Below are 12,242 nucleotides of genomic sequence, written 5' to 3'. Positions count from 1 at the left end.
TATTCGTTATACCGAATACATGAGATTTCGCGACATCCGCCGAGAGCAGAGCCTATGTGAAATATCAAAACGTTTTATCAGCATCTGTGATATTAAGAGAAAAAATTCGCGATTTCGTTATTGCAAATTTTTTTTTATTTGCCAAATTTCATATTTCACGTTTCATTAGTTTTAATAGGTTTCGCGGAAAATTTGCGATAAGGAAAATCAGCCTTGTCGTTGTATCCGATGTCGCGGTTAATTAATTGTCAAACTTTTATTCACTCTTAATTATTCGTCGGTATTTCGTATTTATTTTTTTAAGTGGGATTATTTATAGCTTTCATTGATTTAATAACGAGTTTGATTTGTGGCAGAGCCGAATGGGCTGTAGCTACGTTAATTGTAATGGAACGTACTATAGACGTAGGTAGCACTCTGAAGTGAGCACCTATCTGAAAATAAAGCAATTAACGATCGAACTTGTCCGGGTTGAACTAAAAATAGTCAGAGATCGATATTGGGTAGACATTTTAAAAAAGTAGCACCTCGTTACGTCATTGCCCATGTGGAATTTTACCCTTTCATAGACTCGAGTGGGGTTTTTCATAAATTTAAAAAAAACAATACGTTAATTTTTACGACTTGTTTTTTCTTCCTAGCCAACAGTCGACGACATTTCACTTTCACTCTGTCTGTACATAATTCGCGAATTACGTTTTTCGCGATATTTTTTATCTTCGTGTTTTTTTTTTTTAATATATACAAAGGGAAAGAGGGTAGATAATTCCCACCCTTTTTTTTTGTCAGATACAGAAATATTACATGCAGATTGAGAAGATTACTTTCCCATGGGAAGTGACTTTCGGTTATGAAAATCACAAGGGACCTTGAAGAAGAGGGGTGGAAATAGAACAAAAAAAAGAACATGCAAATTTTACAGATACGAAGTAAATTTCAATGTAACAAATAAGCTTAGCATTTCCAAAATTTCTTTCGTTCTCACGACAAACAAAGATAAAACTTATTTCTTCCGTGACTGTCAATAAAGAAAAAAAAAATTTTTAATTTTCACGCTTTCCCCCAAAATTTCATCTTCCCGTCCAATATTCAAAGCCTCCATGATTAATCGCGATTCCGCGAACAAATCACGGACAAGGTAAATAATCGTTTTTCCATAATACTCATTAACAATGACCAAGACTTAATCCAAAAGCAGGAAATTATCGAAAAATTAATTTTCAACGAACAAACGACTTTTTCATGAAAATCCAATAAGGAGTACCCAAGAAATTAATGAGACCTTTCTTGAAAATTGAAATTCCAATTATCACCAAAGAAATAATCTGACAAGTACGGAAAGTAGCCGATTCGAAGAAGATCACGAAGATCTACTCAAAAAAGAAAACAATAAAAGTCCAATAGATGTCGCACCGATAGTCATCGATCGAAGAGTAAACCAAGAGACCGTAGAAAGATAAGAAGAAAATACAGCGAAGAACGTCTGCACGGAGAATTCAATCAAAAGAAGAAAAGCAATTCGTAGACTAATAGAATCAATTGAAAAAAGAAGTCCCTACCTACAACTAGAAAAGTAAAGCCGGGCAAGAGGACGCGCCGGTGGCGCCACCTTCAACTCAAGTGAAACCAGACGCTTTTCGCATAAGGCAAGCAATAAAGAAAAAAAAGGAAAAAAAGACAAAAGAACAGAATAATAAAGCAGTCCGGTAATTCAATAGGTGGAAAATGGCGGCGTTGGTAATACAATCTCACGTTAAGTAGTCAGCACCCTTATTTGTTAAGATTACCATCGCCTGTCCCACGAGTCCTCCGTCTTGTTATCTTTTTACCTTACACTCGCCTTTCCCCCATAAGCTTCCCTTTTATATATCACTCTCTAAACAGACTCCTTCGTCACGGACCAGCTTTAACCGCGAATTACAATTAATTTTCATCCACCCTACAGACCCTAATACGTATTATCACTGATCATTGATAATTTATCTCCTCCTTGACCCTGATTGATAAGCTCTGAACGCCCTACAGTCCAAGCTTCGTCATTTTCCGAAAAGTACGATTAATCCCCATTAAAAAAAAAACAAAAACGAATTATAACTAATCGAATTAAAATAATTCAAATTATTAATGAACCCCATCAAAAATTTTGTATTAATTAATTGACCAAAATTTATTTTACCTCATCCATCCTCTAATCCCACCTACGATTGCAAGATCATTGTCATTGTCAATAATAATTTTTTTTCCTTATCACTCCAAAGTGCAACTGCATAAATTCAAGCAAAACTGCACAGATGCACCAAGCTCAAATGCACTTCCCTCCCGAAGCACATCGACCGCGGAGCATCGACCGTACGCAGCCAGTATCGAGAATACAATTCATTGCGAAGCAATCAGCCACCCCGAAATACAGCGTGCTTTCCAAGAGGCCAAGAAACAGGCATCCCGCTACCAGTAAGAGAACAGTAAAAAGTCTTATCAGGTTCCGGCCCGATAAGGGTTCATTCATACGACAATCAGATACCCCGGCACTTACTTAACTCCCCAGCAGTTATTTGTCCCCAGACGTTTCGTCGTCTCCATTCGTCCATACCCTTCACCCGCAGGCTAATAGTATACCTATATATATATATATGTACCCCTATTGTCTACAAAACTCTCACTCTCCTTTCGCGAGTTCGCCAGGTCATCAATACGAATTTTAAAAAAAAACCTAGAAAATGAGTTTACTAAATTTTCAAAAAAAAAAAACATTTTTTGTCACCAACCAAAATCCCCGTCAAACTAGCACGTGATCGAAAAGAGACACGGGACGCGTAACAATTTGTAAGGAATCCTCGAGGCTGAGCCAGTCCAACCCCCTTTGGAACGACTCGACTTGCCAGGTACGAGACGTAAAGCTGAGCTATTAATAACGTAGCTGACTGTTCTCTACTTCCTTCTGGCGGTGCAGGGTAGAACGCTGCTGAGACAGAGACAGGAACAAAGACTCGAGAGAAAGACCTGGCGGGTAAGAGAGCGTAAATAAGGGGAGAGAGAGAGAGACAGAGATGGAGGTATGGGCGTAGAGGGCTGCGTTTACTTGGGATAGAAAGAGAAAGAGAGAGGATAGCACGGAAGACAGCGTCTGGACAATGGAGAGAGAGAAGGATATATATATATATGAATGTTCTTGCAGAAATCTCAAGGAAAAAAAGTTGCACGGTACAGGAAAGATTTTTCTCAAGCAAACAGCCTGCAGTCTGATACGTACCTGTAGGCTTCAGACCGAAACGACCCCTATCTCCATTTTCATCTCTACCTTAGATATCATGCGGGGTCGCATCCCTTATTCGTCCCCTCATTGCTCGCGCCCTTTTATATCCACTTTATACGGACCCTGTAGATATATATGTATATATATATATATATGCAGTTGCCCACCCTTTTCCGATATTGAAGACGGAATAAGAGGTTGGGTTAGGTATCAGGAAAGACAATAGAAATGATAGAATTAATTAGATCGTATATATATATATATATATATATATATATATATTTGATCTATAAATATATACGTTTTTCCTATTATATATATATTTATTTAATAAGAAGCATTTGGTGAAATTTAATTGAAATTTATCCGCGCAATTATAAGTCGACCGTATCCGAAAGGTATCGAACTGATTAATTCGATATATAATCGAGAAAATAATTATATTTGCGATATTGAAATTTCCTCGAGCTATTTTCCCAATGGGCGTGTCCCTGATATTTCCTACGGGATTGCCTTCTTGGGACGGAAGCACTCGGAGATACACCGTGAGATGGAAGAGAGAGAGAGAGAGAGAGAGAGAGAGAGAGAGAAAGATACTGGGATAATATACTCCGTGAAAGGTTAGTAACTCGTTAACTTTTCACATAACCACATATACACATATATATGTATATATAGATATATTGAAACTATTTTTTATCTCACCGCAAAGTCCATACTTTTCAGGCTTAGGGAATCCCTAGCCAAGTCCCTTGCTTCGCATCCTCTGCCTTATCCTCCCGTCACCATCTTTAAAGATTACGTTGAATGGTACTCAGGGATGCCAACTTGGCCGACGGCACCTACTATCTCCAGCATCTTACCAATCCAATATTTACACTCCGGTCCATTCGCAGATTATACCTTTTGCTCGAAATTTAACCGAGTCTTTTGATATATACATATATAAAATTGAATATCAATTGGCTCAATTTCACTTATCACTAATAATCTTGCTCGATTCATTATTTAGTATAGATTATCGTTAATATGAAATTTTAGTAATTCAGTCAGAATGACTTTAATTGCCATCACCCATTCCATTTGATATACAATTCCGATAGACTTAGCATAGAAATTGATATCTATCGCCGATGTCAACCTATATATATATAATTAATGTTTTAGTCATGACCTTTGCAGATTCATTACATTTAACTCGGCAGGATGTTTATTCATTCGTACGTTAAGACCGCGAATGGTTCATTATAATTGTACTAAAATACCACGTGAAAGCCGATAGAGTGACAGACGCTTTGGATTTCAGGTTGTATATCGGTTGCGAACGGTAATGCTAGAGGGATGCCTATATATAGAGATACAAGCAGTATTAATACGGTTAGTTCCGTGGTAATGGAGGACGCAATAGGTACTTGGTTACTTCGGCAGTCAGTTACCCGTATATCAGTTGCTAGAGTAAAGACTGATCGTGTTATCAAGATACTGTCACAATACTGCTCCGTCGTATATAGATTGAATGTGGACAATGGACTTAGAGTAGTTGGAAAAATGCATCTTGAAGTTAGCTCGTCTATTTAGATTCTATAATAAAGCTAACTTCAGTTGGTACGACAATTTTGACGAACCATTAAAATTTATATTACATTTATGTAACCATATACTAGATATTGCATTAACTCTAGCAGTAGGGTATACGATATCTGTTAGTATAGATGTATATGATATTTATTCTGTATTATATATCTAATATATAGAGTAATACTTGCTACGAAGCACAAAGCGTCTAGAAAATATCGGATATATCTCGGGGGCCGATGCATCAGGTACCAGAAGGGTTTTGATACCCAACCCCTGGGTAATGTGGAAATTCGATTCCTATCGGAGTGCTGAGAGGCTCCATTTTGCTAGCACGAAATCGAGCGGATGCACGACCCTCTTTTACCACAATGTACATAGACAATTGACTATAGTGAACATTTTACGGTAGCGGCAAGTATTAAGACTTTTGTTCCATTTAGCAGGATCAATTTTATTGAATGATTGTTCCTTCGATAGTTACTCGAATATCAGTAGAAAAATTAATACAGAGAATATATTTTCTTATATGGAATTCACATGTTGTATTTAAAATAGTCAATGGTCGTTAAATACATAATATGAGTATTATGGATTTAATAGAATCTATGCGACACATGTTAGTGACTCACGCATAGCCACACGCGTGACTCAGCATACAATTTTTGTTACCAAGTATTGTATCCGCGTGGTTTTGAATTGAGATATATTTTATTTTTTTACTTTGCTATAAATATATGTATATCATTTTGATTGCATGTATAAAAAGAGGAAAGAAATATCAACAAGTTTTCTTCGAATAAGAAAAATTTGTACTACCTAGTCATTTTGTATATGCTCATATAGGTACGTTTATGTGCTGAAAATTGGTATGCGCAGTCATGTTTATTCTATTATATTTTCCATGGCACTGCGTACCACCATTCTACAGAGCAATATGGATAAAACGTAGTAATATACATATATTTTATATAACAAGTATAAAATAAAAGGTGTTGCAAAAAGTGTGACCACAAGAAAATTGAACAATCCCATAGTCTGCGTTGTAAGTTTAATACAGCGAAGGGGAAAAGTTCAGTCACATCCATAAAGAGCATCGTGCCAATAAAGAAGCTCACAGCTGTTGTCCATGATCTCCATAAAGAAAGACCTAATAACACCCTTGCCTGTATCATTACACACAAATGTAAAATTGACTCTCAGAAGATAACATCGACAGACTCTATTTGACCCAATTCCCATATACATTACAATGAGCCTACTGTTATTAAATACTAATCCTGTAATACAATAAAGAAATGTATTAACCACCCTTAAATTTCAATCAGATGATCTAACCAGCTAAAATTCCCTACGTAAGATCATACAAATATATGTACCTTTGGCTTTCGCAGACCTACAAATACACCAAATACTGCCAAGCTACGCAGAGGAATCTTTCAAGGTCTCCATAACACAGCACGATGGGGTTCATCAAGAGAATGGGTTCAATTTTTCAAGTTTCCCTTTTCGCCACTTCAAGTTCAACTCGACTAATTGCTTCAGGGAAACTGTTCGTTTTTTTTTTTTTTTTTGGTGGTTTCAGATAAAAATACAATTTAACGTAGCCAGCGACAATAACGAACAGAGAACCGTATGGCGATTAATATACGTTCTTAACCCTCTTCTCCCTCTCCAAACTCACCTCATCCCTATCATCCTGAATCCTGTGAACGTTAACAGCGGCTATACCACAGGATTGGAGGGGAAAGAAGTGGGTGATTAATGTACCTCCGGACGTGCCTCTGATAAATAGTCCCATCATTGTTTTTATTCGCGAAAATTAAGATTGATAGTAGTCGTACAACGTTACGCTCTGGTAATGGGTTATTGAATAGTTGATCGCTCGGTTGCTGTTAGATCTGTTAAAGCTATATATATTATACGCAGTCATATCACTGTAATGTCTCTATTAAATGCCGGAGTGGAGTATATCGACGTTGTAACGTCATACTCGGTACTTTCGTAAGACCCATACTGACACAGGCACCGAGTACAGAGACTTGTACATAGTTGATGGTACATACTTGGACTGTCGTAAAGCGTCATGGCTTTTATGAGCAGAATATGCCTGTACAAGTTATTATAGAGCTTTACACTCGGAAGGATGCTCATAGTATTTGCTCGTTCTGTATTTCAGTAGATATTAATTTTCTTAAACCCTGTAAACTGTATTAACTGGCAGTGCAGGTGTTTCCTGGGGGGATTCGATTTTTTCTTCCTTTCTTAGAAATTCAATTTATGACTTTTAACCTGAATCTTTTGAAGGCTGAGTTATGGGGTACCGACTGGATCTGTGTTTTGTAATTGAGAGAGTGGTAGGTGGTTGTTTTAGGTTACACTTATGTTGATTTAATGTTCAAGTATTTTTTTTTGTGCAATCCGTAACGGGTACTATGAAAAGCAAAGGTAATTTTTTTCGTCACTAGGCTTATTCAAAACGGACTGGCAGGTAAAAGGTTTTCTGAAAGCTTTATCGAGTATATATTTTAAGAGAAGGGTGCGCACCCTTCTTTCAAGTGTATCGTTTTAAGAAAAGCGTTTGAAACTTACGGACCATTAAGCTGCTCAATTGTTCGAGGTAGTATACTCATAGCTAACGTATACTTGAGGTCTTTGGTTTTTCACTGTAAATTAGGTTAGGTTAAGCTTGGCTATTATTGCACGAGGTATTTTTAAGAAATGCATTCTACGTATGGTCTATTACAAAAAAAAAAATCAGTTGTACCGCATGCTACTTCTTTTTTTCTTTTTCATCCTTTTTACACTGCGAAGCCTTTTCGGCAGCGAATTATTTATTTGTACGGAAATTCTAAAGGGAAATATCCGTTTCCAACGAATTTTACCTAATTTCAAAAACCGGATGTTTACTAACGCGAAGTACGAGGAGAACGAATTTTGTTAATTAACACAGGCTAACAATGATTACTAACCTTCATTTATTCAGACGGTTCTCAATACACTGAATTTCTATTGTTCTCCAAACTTTTCCTCACTTTCCCGCCCCGCTTGATTCTCCACGCAAAAGCAACTGCCCAATAGCAAAACTTAGTCCGAGAAAGTTCACTATGAAGGTAACCCCAAGTCTCACGATCAACCGCCGACTGGGATTTCCTATTCCACAGTCGGCCTATAGGTATTCCTGTTCCGCAAACTTTTCAAAACTTCCAAGTATCTACTCACCGGGTTAATTGTGAAGGGTAGGTCCGATAGTGACCGTGGAAAGGAAGAAGCGGAAGGATAAAACAAAAAGAATTAGACAATTCTGATACCCAAGAAAAATTAGCTATCAATTGGAAATGAGTTGTACAACCTTTTATGGTATTTAAAAAATTTTTTGCACCCTCTTATTTTGATACTGGCCCAAAAAGTTTTTGGTTTAATGATTTCGTATATTATTATTAACAGACAAAAATTCACACGTCATTCCATATGACGCAGTATTGTCAATAATATCCGAGGTAATACACGTATATCTATATGTATATCACTTGGCCTATTCCTGTCTGGCATAGAAAAACGTGACATTTAATTAATTGAAATTGAATTCGGTACACCGTATTACCTAACGACCATGTGTCAAGCGTATATTAAACGTCAATTATTGAATGCAAATTTAATTTAACGCTAGTTGGAAATTTTGAAATTAATAAAATGGCATTGATGCACGGTATGGTTTTGGGTGGTATTAAATCAGCTGTTTACAGGGATGAGATACTGGTAATTAATTTGAATAATGTCACATGTTACATTTCTTTTTACATACAAATCTCCGTCGATACCATAGTAGAATTTAATGCGTCACAGCGAAATATAATTGGCGGTGCTGATTGTAACGTGGAAAAATAAAATTGTGTAATGATAATTATTAAAAAAAAATTAATTAACCCTTATCTCGGTATACCGTGTGGAGTTTTTATGGGAATATATTATTTAACGTGGTTACCATGGTTACCAATTTCCTTTATCCAGAGAGATGAATTCTCGCTCCTATATTTATCTCTTGATACGAGTTCGTCGTAATCCGTTATCCGCGTCTGTCATTGGTGGCTCGGCGAAGGAGTTAAGGGCGAGATAAGATAGCGAAAGGGATGAAAGAGCTCTCGTGTGATGACACAATGGGCGAAAGAGAACATCGGAAATGACGGAGATACAAGACAAGCGCGGTGAAATAAGTGAATAACAGGAGTAATAAGGATCCAGCATTAAATTGGATGGACCCTTGCTCCTTCCTTGCTGAGAAAATATTTAACATAAGAGGACGATAAGAATTAAAGTGATAAGGGAATTTTCGCGTGTATGTGTGATAGGAGACTGTGACTTTTGAATAGAAAAAATTCTGAATTCTGAATTCTTATCAGATTTTTTTTTTTTTTTTATAAATTCTTGGGAACGGGGGAAAGTCGAGATTAACCATTTAATCTGGTATTTAATGGGTGGTGGGTTCGAATTGTCTCACGATGAAGAAATTTTGGGTCAGAGGTCAATGTATATGTCTGAGGTGTGGAAAAAAAATTGTAGGCTGGAAATAGATGAACGTCTGGTGTGATTATGGGTTAAGTGGTTAAGGATGAAAAAATATTATACAATTGTTCGTTGGGCAGATTATCGCATGATAATCTTTATCAGTCTAGAAGGACCTTAAATATATTCTCCAAATCTCAACTCTGTGAATATCCATTTATAAAAATCGAGCCAGCATCCAGAAAGCGGATTTAGGGTATCACCACCTCCTGGAGCTGGATGACGATTTCTGGTGGATCTCGGAAAGTGGCTCGATTTTTATAAGGGATGACGGGGGACTGAGAGAAGCTTCCTAAGGGACGAAGTATCGACTACCCTTATATTCAGTTCGCGCTTAGAATATTAAGAATTGTACAAAATTTTTTCGACAGTTTCGCCAGGAAAGACAATTATTGTATGTTTTTTATTATTAAAAAAATATATTTTTTTTTCGTAAAATTGTGTGAATTTTCAAAAATCGATGACACGCGTTTCCTCATTTTTTTTCATTTAACCAAACGACACTGGATGCGTAATAAAACCAAATCGGGATGAGAATCTGTCAAAAAAACCTAATCTGTCAAAAATATCGTTCCGTCCGAGTATAACGAGAAGAAAATTTTTTTTATACAAAATATATATCTCTCACTGTATAATTATTTCATACAATACATACAAATCGTCTCGTACATTTTGGTATTTTTTTTTCAAAATTGCCCGACACAACGCATCCAATATACATCAATCGGCAAAATGACCAAAGACGATACGTAGAACCTACAGCGATATAGGTCCGACCCCGAGAGATACCAAGGGATTTAGTTTCATCCGCAAGGATGAAAAAAAGCCTACAGTCAGTTAAGATTATTCAACGTACAGCGAACATACGTAACCCAAGACCGTAAGGCAACCCCAAGAAAAAGTGGTCCCACAAGGACCGAAATAACGTGCTCGATAAAACGTTCGAGTGATAACAGTAAAAAAAATACACATCCGACAGAAAAAAAAAAATCTCCAAATCCGCCTCGAGGGACTATTTGAGAAATCGTTACAGACGTCAGAGATACACGAAACAGGTGGATCCTAGTGTTTCCGAAAATGGTTATACTGTTGCGATTGTCATCTCGAACGGTAGGTAATAACGGCCGTCGTATTTTCACAAAAGCTTATTCAGCGCTTTCCTATCTGCCCCTGCCCGTCACAATAATTTTCGACCGATAGGCTTTTATACGGTCGCGCTTGTATACTTGAAAAAAATTTTTTTTCATAATTCCAAAAAAAAAAAATCCGAAATTCGTCAACCACGTGAAAAGAATCAAAGTAATATTGTGAGATATTAATATCGTCAGATAAAAAAAAATAGTCTTTCACTCTTACGTAGCCCTATTAAATACTTCTCTATTTTATCTCTAAGGGGTGATCAATAAATACGGGCAATTAATAATCCATTAGATCCCATAGAATTCATTGCTTGAATTAATAGAAGCTCAGAAAGCCTATGCTTATATAAAACTCGTATATGTACTACACGTTACACCCACGTATGGATGTAATTTATATATATTCCCTATCAACGTAAAGTTACCGAATTACAAGGAAAGCCATATAACCGTACCTGTATATCTCGTACGGGCTTGTATACATATGTACATACCCCTGTAACACGTAAATGAATTTTACAGGCAAAAGGGCGCGGCTCAATCAATGAATAATTTAATGTTATTGTACCCGTGGCTAATCCATCAGGTTGATCAAAGCCCACACGTTTCACTTAGTGAATATGGTTCCAGCCTGTTATCAGTCGTGACAGGATGTAAACAGACAAGATATACAAATTATTATTACAGGTGGATAGAAGTGCGAGACACGTTGGACGTTTCGTAATTAATTTACGAAAATTAGGTAAACCCGAGTGACGGAAGGTCGTAGCGAAGAAGTTAAAAAATTTTATTTACACGTAATCCGGTGAACTCTCCATTATTTCCCAATTTTCGGTATATTTATCCTTGATTATTATTATGATCATTTTGCGATACGACTTTCTCGTCCATTTGTCTCTTCGCGTGCATCCATCTGATTTTCAGTTAATTCACGTTTTCGTGTTACGATCGCCGTTCGCTGTATATAGATATAAAGACAAGCCGATCTCGGGTCAATAAATTGTTTTGGCTCTGACCGATAAATAAATGCCGGATTAATAAATGCGAAACAATTCTAGCGTTGCTGAGTTGTTCTGTTATTTGGATATAGGGTCTTGTAGAGAGAGAGAGAAGGGGGGGGGGAGATAGAGAAAGAAGAAGAGTGGATGCTGTAAATCTATCAGGTCGTTACCTATAGACATGGGTAGTCCCGTACTTGGATTTTTGAAATGTCAGAAAAAAAGTGTCAGGACAAAATAGCTGTACCAGAATTCTCTCAAATTTTTTTTTTATGGGATGCAAAATAATTTCGAGCAATTTTTCGAGATTTTGACTTCGGTGAACAAAATTGTATTTTGAAAAAAGTTGAGAAAAAATTTTTCATATAATCTGACAGGTCCCCCCTTATACAACCCAAAACACTTCTGTCGGATATTTTCAACAGCCGCGAACAAATTAGGTTCGGTATTCCTTGCGGGAATATCCCTCGTCCTTTTTTTTTGCCCCTATAGTTTCTTTATTTAAGCCCACGATCCATCTTGCCTTTCCTATTTCCACGGCTGCCTCGCAAATACCTACGGGAAGTCGGTTCTCCCGGGCTTCATCTTCTTTCGGTCCAGCGGTGTCATCAATTTTTCCAAGCCCTTGCGCGTTGGATTCCATCTACTCTCTTAAGTACTTTTTAATCTTATTCGATCTGTCGACTTTCTGCTACTATTGACCTGGATTTTGGG

General features: G+C 37.0%; 1 protein-coding gene across 6 annotated transcripts in view; it reads right to left on the bottom strand.

The window, feature by feature from the left end:
* LOC107265462 (tachykinin-like peptides receptor 99D) overlaps nt 1-12,242 on the bottom strand; it is a 91,385-nt gene that overhangs the window by 42,224 nt on the left and 36,919 nt on the right. Inside the window, exons 1-2 of one of the 6 annotated variants that reach the window (XM_025083291.1) lie at nt 7,596-7,726; nt 7,421-7,494 (exon numbers count right to left, since the gene is read on the bottom strand). The exons of 3 other annotated variants lie outside the window; for them this stretch is intronic. The gene's annotated coding sequence lies outside the window, so the exon portion shown is untranslated. Of the gene's footprint in view, nt 1-7,420; nt 7,727-7,800; nt 7,821-12,242 lie in introns of those variants that run through there. 2 more of the 6 variants (XM_025083304.1, XM_025083296.1) reach the window with 2 other exon arrangements.

The sequence above is a fragment of the Cephus cinctus genome, unplaced genomic scaffold (genome assembly GCF_000341935.2).
Source record: "Cephus cinctus unplaced genomic scaffold, Ccin1 Ccin1_scaffold0020, whole genome shotgun sequence".
Lineage (NCBI taxonomy): Eukaryota > Metazoa > Arthropoda > Insecta > Hymenoptera > Cephidae > Cephus > Cephus cinctus.
This window is presented reverse-complemented; position numbering and strand designations above follow the sequence as displayed.